This window comes from Aquarana catesbeiana, linkage group LG01, assembly GCF_042186555.1.
Source record: "Aquarana catesbeiana isolate 2022-GZ linkage group LG01, ASM4218655v1, whole genome shotgun sequence".
Lineage (NCBI taxonomy): Eukaryota > Metazoa > Chordata > Amphibia > Anura > Ranidae > Aquarana > Aquarana catesbeiana.
Window position 1 is genome coordinate 911,380,669 of NC_133324.1, and position 12,472 is coordinate 911,393,140.

A 12,472-nucleotide genomic window follows, 5' to 3' on the forward strand; every position below is an offset into this window, starting at 1 on the left:
CTTTGCAGCCTTGCCCAGTGCCTCTGCAGCATTGCCCAGTGCCTTTGCAGCTTTGCCCAGTGCCTTTGCAGCCTTGCCCAGTGCCTTTGCAGCCTTGCCCAGTGCCTCTGCAGCCTTGCCCAGTGCCTTTGCAGCATGGCCCAGTGCCCCTGCAGCCTTGCCCAGTGCCTTTGCAGCCTTGCCCAGTGCCTTTGCAGCCTTGCCTAGTGCCTCTGCAGCCTTGCCCAGTGCCTTTGCAGCATTGCCCAGTGCCTTTGCAGCCTTGCCCAGTGCCTCTGCAGCCTTGCCCAGTGCCTCTGCAGCCTTGCCCAGTGCCTTTGCAGCATGGCCCAGTGCCCCTGCAGCCTTGCCCAGTGCCTTTGCAGCCTTGCCCAGTGCCTTTGCAGCATTGCCCAGTGCCTCTGCAGCCTTGCCCAGTGCCTCTGCAGTCTAGCCCATTGCCTTTGCAGCCTTGACCATTGCTTTTGCAGCCTTGCCCAGTGCCTCTGCAGCCTTTCCCAGTGCCTTTGCAGCATTGCCAAGTGCCTTTGCAGCTTTGCCCAGTGCCTCTGCAGTCTTGCCCATTGCCTTTGCAGCCTTGCCTATTGCCTTTGCAGCCTTGCCCAGTGCCTCTGCAGCCTTGCCCAGTGCCTTTGCAGCATTGCCCAGTGCCTTTGCAGCCTTGCCCAGTGCCTCTGCAGCCTTGCCCAGTGCCTCTGCAGCCTTGCCAAGTGCCTTTGCAGCCTTGCCCAGTGCCTTTGCAGCATTGCCGAGTGCCTTTGCAGCCTTGCCCAGTGCCTTTGCAGCATGGCCCAGTGCCTCTGCAGCCTTGCCCAGTGCCTTTGCAGCATTGCCCAGTGCCTCTGCAGCCTTGCCCAGTGCCTCTGCAGCCTTGCCAAGTGCCTTTGCAGCCTTGCCCAGTGCCTTTTGCAGCCTTGCCCAGTGCCTCTGCAGCCTTGCCCAGTGCCTTTGCAGCATTGCCCAGTGCCTCTGCAGCCTTGCCCAGTGCCTCTGCAGTCTTGCCCATTGCCTTTGCAGCCTTGACCATTGCTTTTGCAGCCTTGCCCAGTGCCTCTGCAGCCTTTCCCAGTGCCTTTGCAGCATTGCCAAGTGCCTTTGCAGCATTGCCAAGTGCCTTTGAAGCTTTGCCCAGTGCCTCTGCAGTCTTGCCCATTGCCTTTGCAGCCTTGCCCATTGCCTTTGCAGCCTTGCCCAGTGCCTCTGCAGCATTGCCCAGTGCCTTTGCAGCTTTGCCCAGTGCCTTTGCAGCCTTGCCCAGTGCCTTTGCAGCCTTGCCCAGTGCCTCTGCAGCCTTGCCCAGTGCCTTTGCAGCCTTGCCCAGTGCCTTTGCAGCATTGCCCAGTGCCTCTGCAGCCTTGCCCAGTGCCTCTGCAGCCTTGCCCAGTGCCTCTGCAGCCGTGCCCAGTGCCTTTGTAGCCTTGCCCAGTGCCTCTGCAGCCTTGCCCAGTGCCTTTGCAGCATTGCCCAGTGCCTCTGCAGCCTTGCCCAGTGCCTCTGCAGTCTTGCCCATTGCTTTTACAGCCTTGCCCATTGCATTTGCAGCCTTGCCCAGTGCCTCTGCAGCCTTTCCCAGTGCCTCTGCAGCATGGCCCAGTGCCCCTGCAGCCTTGCCCAGTGCCTTTGCAGCCTTGCCCAGTGCCTCTGCAGCCTTTCCCAGTGCCTCTGCAGCATGGCCCAGTGCCCCTGCAGCCTTGCCCAGTGCCCCTGCAGCCTTGTCCAGTGCCTTTGCAGCCTTGCCCAGTGCCTTTGCAGCATTGCCCAGTGCCTTTGCAGCCTTGCCCAATGCCTCTGCAGCCTTGAACAGTGCCCCTGCAGCATGGCCCAGTGCCCCTGCAGCCTTGCCCAGTGCCTTTGCAGCTTTGCCCAGTGCCTTTGCAGCCTTGCCCAGTGCCTTTGCAGCCTTGCCCAGTGCCTCTGCAGCCTTGCCCAGTGCCTTTGCAGCCTTGCCCAGTGCCTTTGCAGCATTGCCCAGTGCCTCTGCAGCCTTGCCCAGTGCCTCTGCAGCCTTGCCCAGTGCCTCTGCAGCCGTGCCCAGTGCCTTTGCAGCCTTGCCCAGTGCCTCTGCAGCCTTGCCCAGTGCCTTTGCAGCATTGCCCAGTGCCTCTGCAGCCTTGCCCAGTGCCTCTGCAGTCTTGCCCATTGCTTTTACAGCCTTGCCCATTGCATTTGCAGCCTTGCCCAGTGCCTCTGCAGCCTTTCCCAGTGCCTCTGCAGCATGGCCCAGTGCCCCTGCAGCCTTGCCCAGTGCCTTTGCAGCCTTGCCCAGTGCCTCTGCAGCCTTTCCCAGTGCCTCTGCAGCATGGCCCAGTGCCCCTGCAGCCTTGCCCAGTGCCCCTGCAGCCTTGTCCAGTGCCTTTGCAGCCTTGCCCAGTGCCTCTGCAGCATTGCCCAGTGCCTTTGCAGCCTTGCCCAATGCCTCTGCAGCCTTGAACAGTGCCCCTGCAGCATGGCCCAGTGCCCCTGCAGCCTTGCCCAGTGCCTTTGCAGCCTTGCCCAGTGCCTTTGCAGCCTTGCCCAGTGCCTCTGCAGCCTTGCCCAGTGCCTTTGCAGCCTTGCCCAGTGCCTCTGCAGCCTTGCCCAGTGCCTTTGCAGCATTGTCCAGTGCCTCTGCAGCCTTGCCCAGTGCCTCTGCAGCCTTGCCCAGTGCCTTTGCAGCCTTGCCCAGTGCCTCTGCAGCCTTGCCCAGTGCCTTTGCAGAATTGTCCAGTGCCTCTGCAGCCTTGCCCAGTGCCTCTGCAGTCTTGCCCAGTGCCTCTGCAGTCTTGCCCAGTGCCTCTGCAGCCTTGCCCAGTGCCTCTGCAGTCTTGCCCAGTGCCTTTGCAGTCTTGCCCAGTGCCTTTGCAGCCTTGCCCAGTGCCTCTGCAGCCTTGCCCAGTGCCTTTGCAGCCTTGCCCAGTGCCTCTGCAGTCTTGCCCAGTGCTTTTGCAGCCTTGCCCATTGCCTTTGCAGCCTTGCCCAGTGCCTCTGCAACCTTTCCCAGTGCCTTTGCAGCATTGTCCAGTGCCTTTGCAGCTTTGCCCAGTGCCTCTGTAGCCTTGCCCAGTGCCTTTGCAGCATTGCCCAGTGCCTTTGCAGCCTTGCCCAGTGCCTCTGCAGCTTTGCCCAGTGCCTTTGCAGCATGGCCCAGTGCCCCTGCAGCCTTGCCCAGTGCCTTTGCAGCCTTGCCCAGTGCCTCTGCAGCCTTGCCCAGTGCCTTTGCAGCATTGCCCAGTGCCTCTGCAGCCTTGCCCAGTGCCTCTGCAGTCCTGCCCATTGCCTTTGCAGCCTTGACCATTGCCTTTGCAGCCTTGCCCAGTGCCTCTGCAGCCTTTCCCAGTGCCTTTGCAGCATTGCCAAGTGCCTTTGCAGCTTTGCCCAGTGCCTTTACAGCCTTGCCCAGTGCCTCTGCAGCCTTGCCGAGTGCCTTTGCAGCATTGCTCAGTGCCTCTGTAGCCTTGCCCAGTGCCTCTGCAGTCTTGCCCAGTGCCTCTGCAGCCTTGCCCAGTGCCTTTGCAGCCTTGCCCAATGCCTTTGCAGCCTTTCCCAGTGCCTCTGCAGTCTTGTCCAGTGCCTCTGCAGCCTTGCCCAGTGCATCAACAGTCTTGCCCAGTGCCTCTGCAGTCTTGCCCAGTGCCTCTGCAGCCTTGCCCAGTGCCTCAACTGTCTTGCCCAGTGCCTCTGCAGTCTTGCCCAGTGCCTTTGCAGCCTTGCCCAGTGCCTCTGCAGCCTTGCCCAGTGCCTCTGCAGCCTTGCTCAGTGCCTCTGCAGTCTTGCCCTTTGCCTTTGCAGCCTTGCCCATTGCCTTTGCAGCCTTGCCCAGTGCCTCTGCAGCCTTTCCCAGTGCCTTTGCAGCATAGCCCAGTGCCTCTGCAGTCTTGCCCATTGCCTTTGCAGCCTTGCCCAGTGCCTCTGCAGTCTTTCCCAGTGCCTTTGCAGCATTTCCCAGTGCCTTTGCAGCTTTGCCCAGTGCCTCTGCAGCCTTGCCCAGTGCCTTTGCAGCCTTACCAGCATCTTTGCAGCATTGCCCAGCCGCTGATTATTTAAAATTGGCGCCGATCTCCGCTGACTGTGAGCGGAGAGAAGCGAGCGCCAGCAAGATACACAAAGCCGAATGTACTCGGCTAGTTTCGCTCCTCTCGCAGTCCCGGCCATCTCCACTGATTGTGAGAGGAGAGGAAATAGCAGCGCCGACAAACACATAGCTGAGTGTACTCGGCTAGACTCGGCTCCTCACGCAGTCCCGCCCCTGACTGTGAGTAGAGCCGAGAATAGCCAAGTACATTCGGCTATGTGTATATCGCTGGCGCTCGCTCCCCTCCGCTCACAATCAGCGGGGATTGGCATATAACACGCACCCACGATTTCCCCCTGATTTTAAGGGGAAAAAAGTGCGTGTTATACGTCGATAAATACAGTATATATATATATATATTACAGGAAGGCATTAACCAGACAGTCCTTGAATTGACCTGTGAACTTTAGTCTGCCCAAAGCAGTAATCAATGATTGTCTGTTTTTCCTCACTTAGTGAACTAATTGGATTAATAAACAGCTCCTGACGTCTTATCCCACTCAGAAAAATCTCTACAATCGATCTTAGAAACATCATTATTATTGTTGTTATGTTGATTGTATGGATCTAACTTAACACCTACCTGCCCCCTTCCGGCAGCCCTTAAACTGGGTCTTAGAGCCAGGAGGGTGGATTTCCCAATGACATGATCACTGCGAATGGCTGTCACAGTGGTCACATGATTAGGAGCCAGAAGAAAAGAAGGGCGGGACTTTAAATGAGGTCACGACTGGATTACCATCAGGTACCTCCACCCCTAAGCATAATGGTTAAAAAGGGGGAGTCGGGACTTTGAATGAGGCATTGGCTGACAACCAGGTAGAATAAATAATAATAATGTTTAATAAACAGGTATATACAAATATATTCATATAAAACAGATAATGAATATGTACCATACCATAATCATACATAATTATACATATAATAATTTCCATTAACACAATTGATCCTCCCTGATTCCACATGGACAATATGTAAAAGGAAAGTGTAAAATCAATCTTAATCCTGAAGAGACCCCAATGGGTATCCAGGTGATATCGATATGGTGACGTCGCATCTAAGAAAGCTCTACGCGTTTCGTGGAACCCTCCACTCATCAGGAGCCATGCAGGGTACGTCTAGTTGCATCTGGAAAATACATAACCAGAAAACTAAGCCATAGGTGGGGGGGAGAGATGGGTTGACTGGAAAAATAACATAAAAAAAAAGGCAAAACCACAATAGATGCACCCCCAATGTACCTGGCAGAACCACCCTGTATGCCAACCCATGGACATGGAGCCGAGAACAAGGCGGAGGCATCCAACGGGGAGCTGAGGTAATGGTCCGGCAGCAAGGAGATCGGCACACACAGCAGTGGGCAAGCAAATGTGAAAAAGAGGGACCTGAAATGCCAAGAAAGGTAAAAAAGTGATGAATAAAATGGGATGAATCCAAGATTGGAAAAGTAGAAAGACTGGTGAAAAATTGAAATGGGAATATGATAAGACCAAGAGCCCAAAAGAATGTCAAAAATAGTAGGCTAGGTGCATAAAGTATAAAGTATGGTGCATAAGAATGGTGACAAGTGATTGTTGTTAACCATAATGTGAAATAAAAGGTATAAGCACCAGAAAAAGCCTAGAATAACATAATGAAAGGAAACAATGATAACTAGAATAATATTGCAAGAAACATGAAAACATGTGCAAGTGCTTGAGGATAGATAAAGGAAAGTGAAAATGGCTGTTTCCCAAGATGTATGTACCCTGCCGGAGATTCCACACCAACATCACGCAAGGTGTGCAGAGGTAACACCGGCCGCCAAACCGAGCTGGACCGCTCCGGAATAGGCGTCCAAGTCCTCAATGCCGACACGGAATGGAAAAAATGCGTGCCAGTGTGCGGTGCCTAAATGACGTCACGCACACGGCACGCATGACGTGATGTCGATGCGCGTCAGGTGTCCACCCCCACCACCCAATAGGGGGGAAGGGAAGGGGAGGGCCCCCGAGTATGCATTGCAGCTCCCGGCAAGGACGGAACAACCAAGCAATCGGATCCCCAAACCCAAGGGGCAGGGGCAATCCGACCAGCGCACAGCAGATGGGTGCAGAACTGCGCAAGCCTTATGGGGTGACTCTGTCCCCTAGAAGATAGAATGAGACATGTAAATAACAGCTCATACATAAACTAGGGGGACTGGAAAAATATAGCCAAGTGCCTCCATCCCTAAATTGGATTAGAAGAAAAGGAGGGTGGGACTTTAAATGAGGTCATGACTATTTGTATATACCTGTTTATTAAACATTATTATTATTTATTCTACCTGGTTGTCAGCCAATGCCTCATTCAAAGTCCCGACTCCCCCTTTTTAAACATGATTAGGAGCCTGTCCCAACAGCTCCATATCTCAAATAGAGGCCAGGGATCTGTCTGTGACAGCTCAGTCACTGCACTGTGAACATATAACATATGGATGCATATGTGCACCGTGTGGGCGTTTTTTTAAACAACAAACATGTTATACTTACCTGCTCTGTGCAGTGGTTTTGCACCGAGCAGTACTGATCCTCCTCTTCTTGGGTCCCCTTGCCGGTGCTCTGGGCCCCTCCCCCTTGCCGAGTGCCCCCCATAGCAAGCAGTTTGCTATGGGGGGGGGCACTGGTGCATGCTCGCTTCCGGCCTGGCTATCTGTGTCCATAAGACACAGAGAGCGTGCATGAGTCGCGCCCCCCCTCCCGCCTCACTGGCTGTGAGTGACAGCAGTGGAAGCCAATGCCTCCTGCTGCTGCGTCTCAACCAGTCAGGAGGGAGAGACCCCGTAGAGCCTTGGCTCTCATGCACATCACTGGATCAGGATTGGCCTTAGGTAATAGGGGGGCAGAGGGCAGCAGGACATCTTCAGCCTTTACAACCACATTAAATATAGATGGGACTTTTCAGGTATTCTGCTTATACACACACATGTAAATCTATAAAATGTCAGAAACATGTTAAAATAACATAATATAAAATATTTATATAAAATATAAAATATTAAAATAACATAACATAAAGATAAAAATAAAACCACTGCATAAGGCCATGATGGTGATCAGTGCATGTTGGTAACAATTCTCTTCACTCTTCAACGTATTTTGAATAGACAGCCATTTTTCCTCAGGGTAAAGAGAATCTGTTATGACTTGTTTCCACTGAGCGGATCGGATCGGTTCGGTTTGGTACGCTATTTTGGGTGTTTCCATTATAAAAGCGGCCCATACAACCGAACCGAACCGTTCCATTCAGGGTCCTGCTTCAGATGTGGGGCCATAGAAAATGGAACGGTTCGGTTAGGGCGGAGCTACGATACATTCCACTGATTGGCTGACAGAAGACCCTCTGCTGTGCTATACTGAGGTATTTTTTCTAAACCCTGTATGGCCCCTTGTGGTCCCACTTGCAGTGGAAACGCTCACCAGAATAGACCGAACCATTCTAGGCCATTCAAACTGTACCGACCCGAACCGATCCGCTTAGTGGAAACAAGGCATAAGAGACCCAAGCAATCATGATAAACATATGGTCAACATCATTGCTCTGCTGAAAAACCACCAAGCTCTAAGCCCTAAGGAATGCCTCCCTCAGCAGGACCGTAGGACCTCAGTCGGGGCCATTTTTTCTATATTGCTTGAAATAGTTCAAGATTTCCTTGAAATGATGACCAACCCACACTTTAAATAATGGCCTGATCCCAAAGAGCCTGGTGAGTGGTTGGGACAATCAACAGGGAAGGAATTAGTCAGAGCACCATCCAGCCCGAAGTCCAATATATTAATGATACAATATAGGCAAGTACCTATGGTAAACCTTGGTCCCATGGCAGCAGATCTTCTATTATGATGACCACAACCAGTCCTCAACATTATCAGAAACAGTGCAGGACTGCTGGTTCTGCTCTGTAAGTGATGACGTCATCAAGGAACTGGCCACACCAGCACTGAGGAAAGCCTAGAAGGAATTAATGGGGAGAAACATGTGAGACTGCGGAGTAAGATAAGTAATGCAATCTATAGAGACCCCCAAATAATCAAACATTAAATGCTGCATATGTGGAGTGGTTATCACTATTTATTTTTGTGGCCAGCCCAGAATTCTACTTTAAATACTCTTAACATAAAGAGCCCCTTCCGAAACTGATGGAAAAACCTCTATACTCAGCCTATATTGTCAAAAGTATTGGGACACCTGCCTTTACACGCACATGAACTTTAATGGCATCCCAGTCTTAGTCCGTAGGGTTCAATATTGAGTTGGCCCACCCTTTGCAGCTATAACAGCTTCAACTCTTCTGGGAAGGCTGTCCACAAGGTTTACGAGTGTGTCTATGGGAATGTTTGACCATTCTTCTAGAAGCGCATTTGTGAGGCCAGGCACATTGGGTGAGAAGGCCTGGCTCGCAGTCTCTGCTCTAATTCATCCCAAAGATGTTCTATAGGAGTGGGGTCAGGACTCTGTGCAGGCCAGTCAAGTTCCCCCACCCAAACTCACTCATCCATGTGTTTATGGACCTTGCTTTGTGCACTGGTCCAAATCATTTGGTGGAGGGGGGATAAAGCTGAGTAAGCTGAGCTGCATCACTCAATGCCAAGCCATAGCTGGAAGAGCACATACAAAACTTGGGATGTATAAAATGGAAAGTAAACACATGGTATTCTTGTATAGTACTGCTCATGTATAAATGACTTGGAAGGACACACCTTAAATCTGAGCTCAAGTTTAACCACTTCCGCCCCGGGAGATTTTACCCCCTTGCTGACCAGAGCAAAAAAAATTTTTTGGATAATATCTTCGTAGTGTGCGGCTGTCCGGATTTTCTCATCTACTCTCAGCATGATTCAGCATTAGCCAGTACCTGGGGCTCTTTACTCCTGGAGAGAATCATTCACTTTACACCTGGTTTGGATCCACACTGGTGCGGGGAAAACTCTTTCGTTGCTGACCAGAGCACTTTTTACAATTTGGCACTGCGTCGCTTTAACTGGTAATTGCGCGGTCATGCAATGCTGTACTAAATTTGCGTCCTTTTCTTCCCACAAATAGAGCTTTCTTTTGGTGGTATTTAATCACCCCTGCGGTTCCTATTTTTTGCGCTATAAACCAAAAAACAGCGACAATTTTGAAAAAAAAAACAATAATTTTTACTTTTTGCTATAATAAATATCCCCAAAAATGTTTTTAAAAAACAAATTTCTTCATCAGTTTAGGCCAATATACATTCTTCTACATATTCTTGGTAAAAAAAAAAAAAATCGCAATAAGCGTATATTGATTGGTTTGCGCAAAAGTTATAGCGTCTGCAAACTATGGGAAAGATTTATGGCATTTTTATGGCATTTTTATTATTATTATTTTTTTTACTAGTAATGGCGGCGATCTGCGATTTATATATCGGGATTGAAACATTGCGGCGGATATATCGGACACTTTTGACACATTTTTGGGACCATTGACATTTATACAGCAATCAGTGCTATGAAAATGCATTGATTACTGTAAAAATGTCACTGGCAGGGAAAGGGTTAACACTAGGGGGCGATCAAGGGGTTAAATGTGTGTTCCCTCAGTGTGTTCTAACTGTATGGGGATAGGACTGAGTAAGAGAAGAGATATATCATTGTTACTATTTACTAGAAACAAGTGACATGTCTTCTTTCTCCTGACAGCACAGGGATTTGTGTGTTTACACACACAAATCCCCATGCTGGCGCTTGTGCACGCGATCGCGCGCGGCCGGCAGCAATCGCGCCCTCCGGCCACGAGCATCGGGCCCCCTGCCATGCAGCAGGTGCACCCTCTGGCGGGGGACCCGCCCTCTAGCGGCTCTTAAAGGGCCAACGTACCCATACGTGCCACTTCGTCGACGTATATCGGCGTGAGCCGGTCGGCAAGTGGTTAAGGTGTTGTTAAAAAAAATCAAGCTAGATTAATAAATGGTGGATAATTTCACATACAGTAAAAGGATGAAAAAAAATTGGCATGCTCACTTTGGAAGAAATCCATCTTAGAGATGAATACATTAATAGGTCTAAATATATCCAAGGTTAATATAAAGATCTGGCTAATTAAATATTTTTTTTCCTGGAACTGTATAAAGGACAAGCAGAAAATATACAGTGTGACGAACGTGGGTATCGGATCCCTGCCCTCCTCACTTATTTGTGACAAAGGACCATCTCACACCACGCTGTCACTTATATAACAATGCCACTCTCAGCTGCACCTGGCACAAAGATTTTCCAGCCTGTGGGACCACAATCTAGGTGCCAGCAGCCCGAGAGTGATTGTCACTGGGCAAATCAAACCAATTAACCCTTTAACTGCCACCACTGACACTTGTTTACTGTCAGAACTTCCACCAATTTAGCATTACAATTATGATTTTAGACTAATCGTCTGTAACACACACACTGTCACCACAGACGTATGTTCAGAAAGTATATCCTATACCAGCGATGGCGAACCTTGGCACTCCAGATGTTTTGGAACTACATTTCCCATGATACTCAACTACACTGCAGAGTGCAAGAGCACCATGGGAAATGTAGTTCAAAAACACCTGGAGTGCCAAGGTTTGCCATCACTGTCCTATACAGTAGCACTCTTCAAGAGACAGGTTCTTGGTTAGCTTGTATTAAGAGCTTAGGGACAAGGTTAACATTTTTCAAAATAAGGTTTTAATAATGAAAAGGTCAAAATTTGTGCAAATAAAATATTTACAGAAAAAAAGGTGTTTCAAAGAAATAAAGACAATATACAGCAACGGAGAAATAAGTTAGAATTGAAGAGGAAGAATACTTGAGCAATGTCCTGGATTGAACAGAGTTCGGTCGATAAGCCAGGTGTTAATCAGTTCTCAAACTTGGTAGATGTTCCTGATTTGAGGGTAAGGCTGGGTTCACACTGCTGCGGTGCGGGAACGCAGCGAATTTACTGCGGGTTCCCGCATCGCACCAACTCGCACGGCAGTTCACACTGCCATATGCGAACTGCTGGGGAGTGTCATACAATGTTAATGACACCCCCAGTTCAGCCCGCATATCGCAATGCGAACTGACAATTCGGACATTTTCGGATCGCATAGGTGTGAACACCCATGCGATCCGATTTTGGTCCGAACAAAAAAAAGGGTCCTGTGCGAGTTTGGACCGAATGCGGTGCGATATCAGCCATACTATCTGTATGGCTGATATCGCACAGCACAGACATCGCATGTGATGTGAACAGCAGTGCGCTGCGAATCACATGCGATGTCTGCCACCGCAGCAGTGTGAACCCAGCCTTAAGGAGAACTATCAATCTGTCCTGGCATCTCCCTTTTCTTTGGGATCAAAGGGGTGTTGGCACCTACCAATGACCAATCGTCTGGTCATCTTGTCTAGGGGTTGATTGCTGGGAGGTTCCCACTTTCACGACCATGAAATATTCAATATTCATATCTCTGCATCTCTACTGTTTACAGACTGCTAACATCCATATTATTGTCCAGCAGGAAATTTGCTTCAAAACAAATATAAACATGGCAGGTTTCCAATGTCTATTTTACCTAGGAGGAATAAGGGGTATCAGTGATTTCCCATATGATCTGACATAGGGGTGTCTGGACTTAAAACACTACAAATTATCTGAGGAAAGTAAATATGTCCCTAATAGGGCTGTGCTATTAATATTTTGGAAGTTATAAAACATGCTGAAGTTTCAGAACTCTCTTACTACACTGTCTGCACTTTATGTGAAATGAGCTATTTACGACAGGTATCTCTTGGTTCTCTGGATTTGGGAGGGTGACAGTTTTATTAGGATTTCTAACCTTAGATTGTGGATTGGGTAATGGAAAGTCTGGGTGTCTGATCACTGGACTGATAAGGTCCTGGCCTCAGTCAACAGTTTGTGTATTGGACAACTTAAAGTAAAAGGTGGGGGTAAGGCCACGGTGTCGTGCCCTTCCCTGGACAACATGGCTGGGATGAACTGCACATTGACAAAATGGCTACTAACCACACAGCTATGCATTAGCCCATTACACACGACCATTACATACAGTTCACTATATTGTCAGGACCCTGTGCAGGCCAGTCAAGTTCCTCCACCCCAAACTTGCTCATCCATTTCTTTATGGACTTTGCTTTGTGCAGTGATCCACATTTTATGGTGGAGAGGGGATTATGGTGTGGGGTTGTCTTTCAGGGGTTGGGCTTGGCCCCTTAGTTACAGTAAAGGGAACTGTAAGGGCTAGTTTACACTTGCTTCAAAACATTGCTTCGGACAGGCATTGTTAAAGCCCTCTGAACGCCAGTCAAAGCCCTTGTCACCAAATAAAATGGTTAGCTTACAGTCCTGTTTACACCTTGCTTTTGCTTGGTGCTTCAATGAGGCTTCAATGAGGCTTCGGTGGGG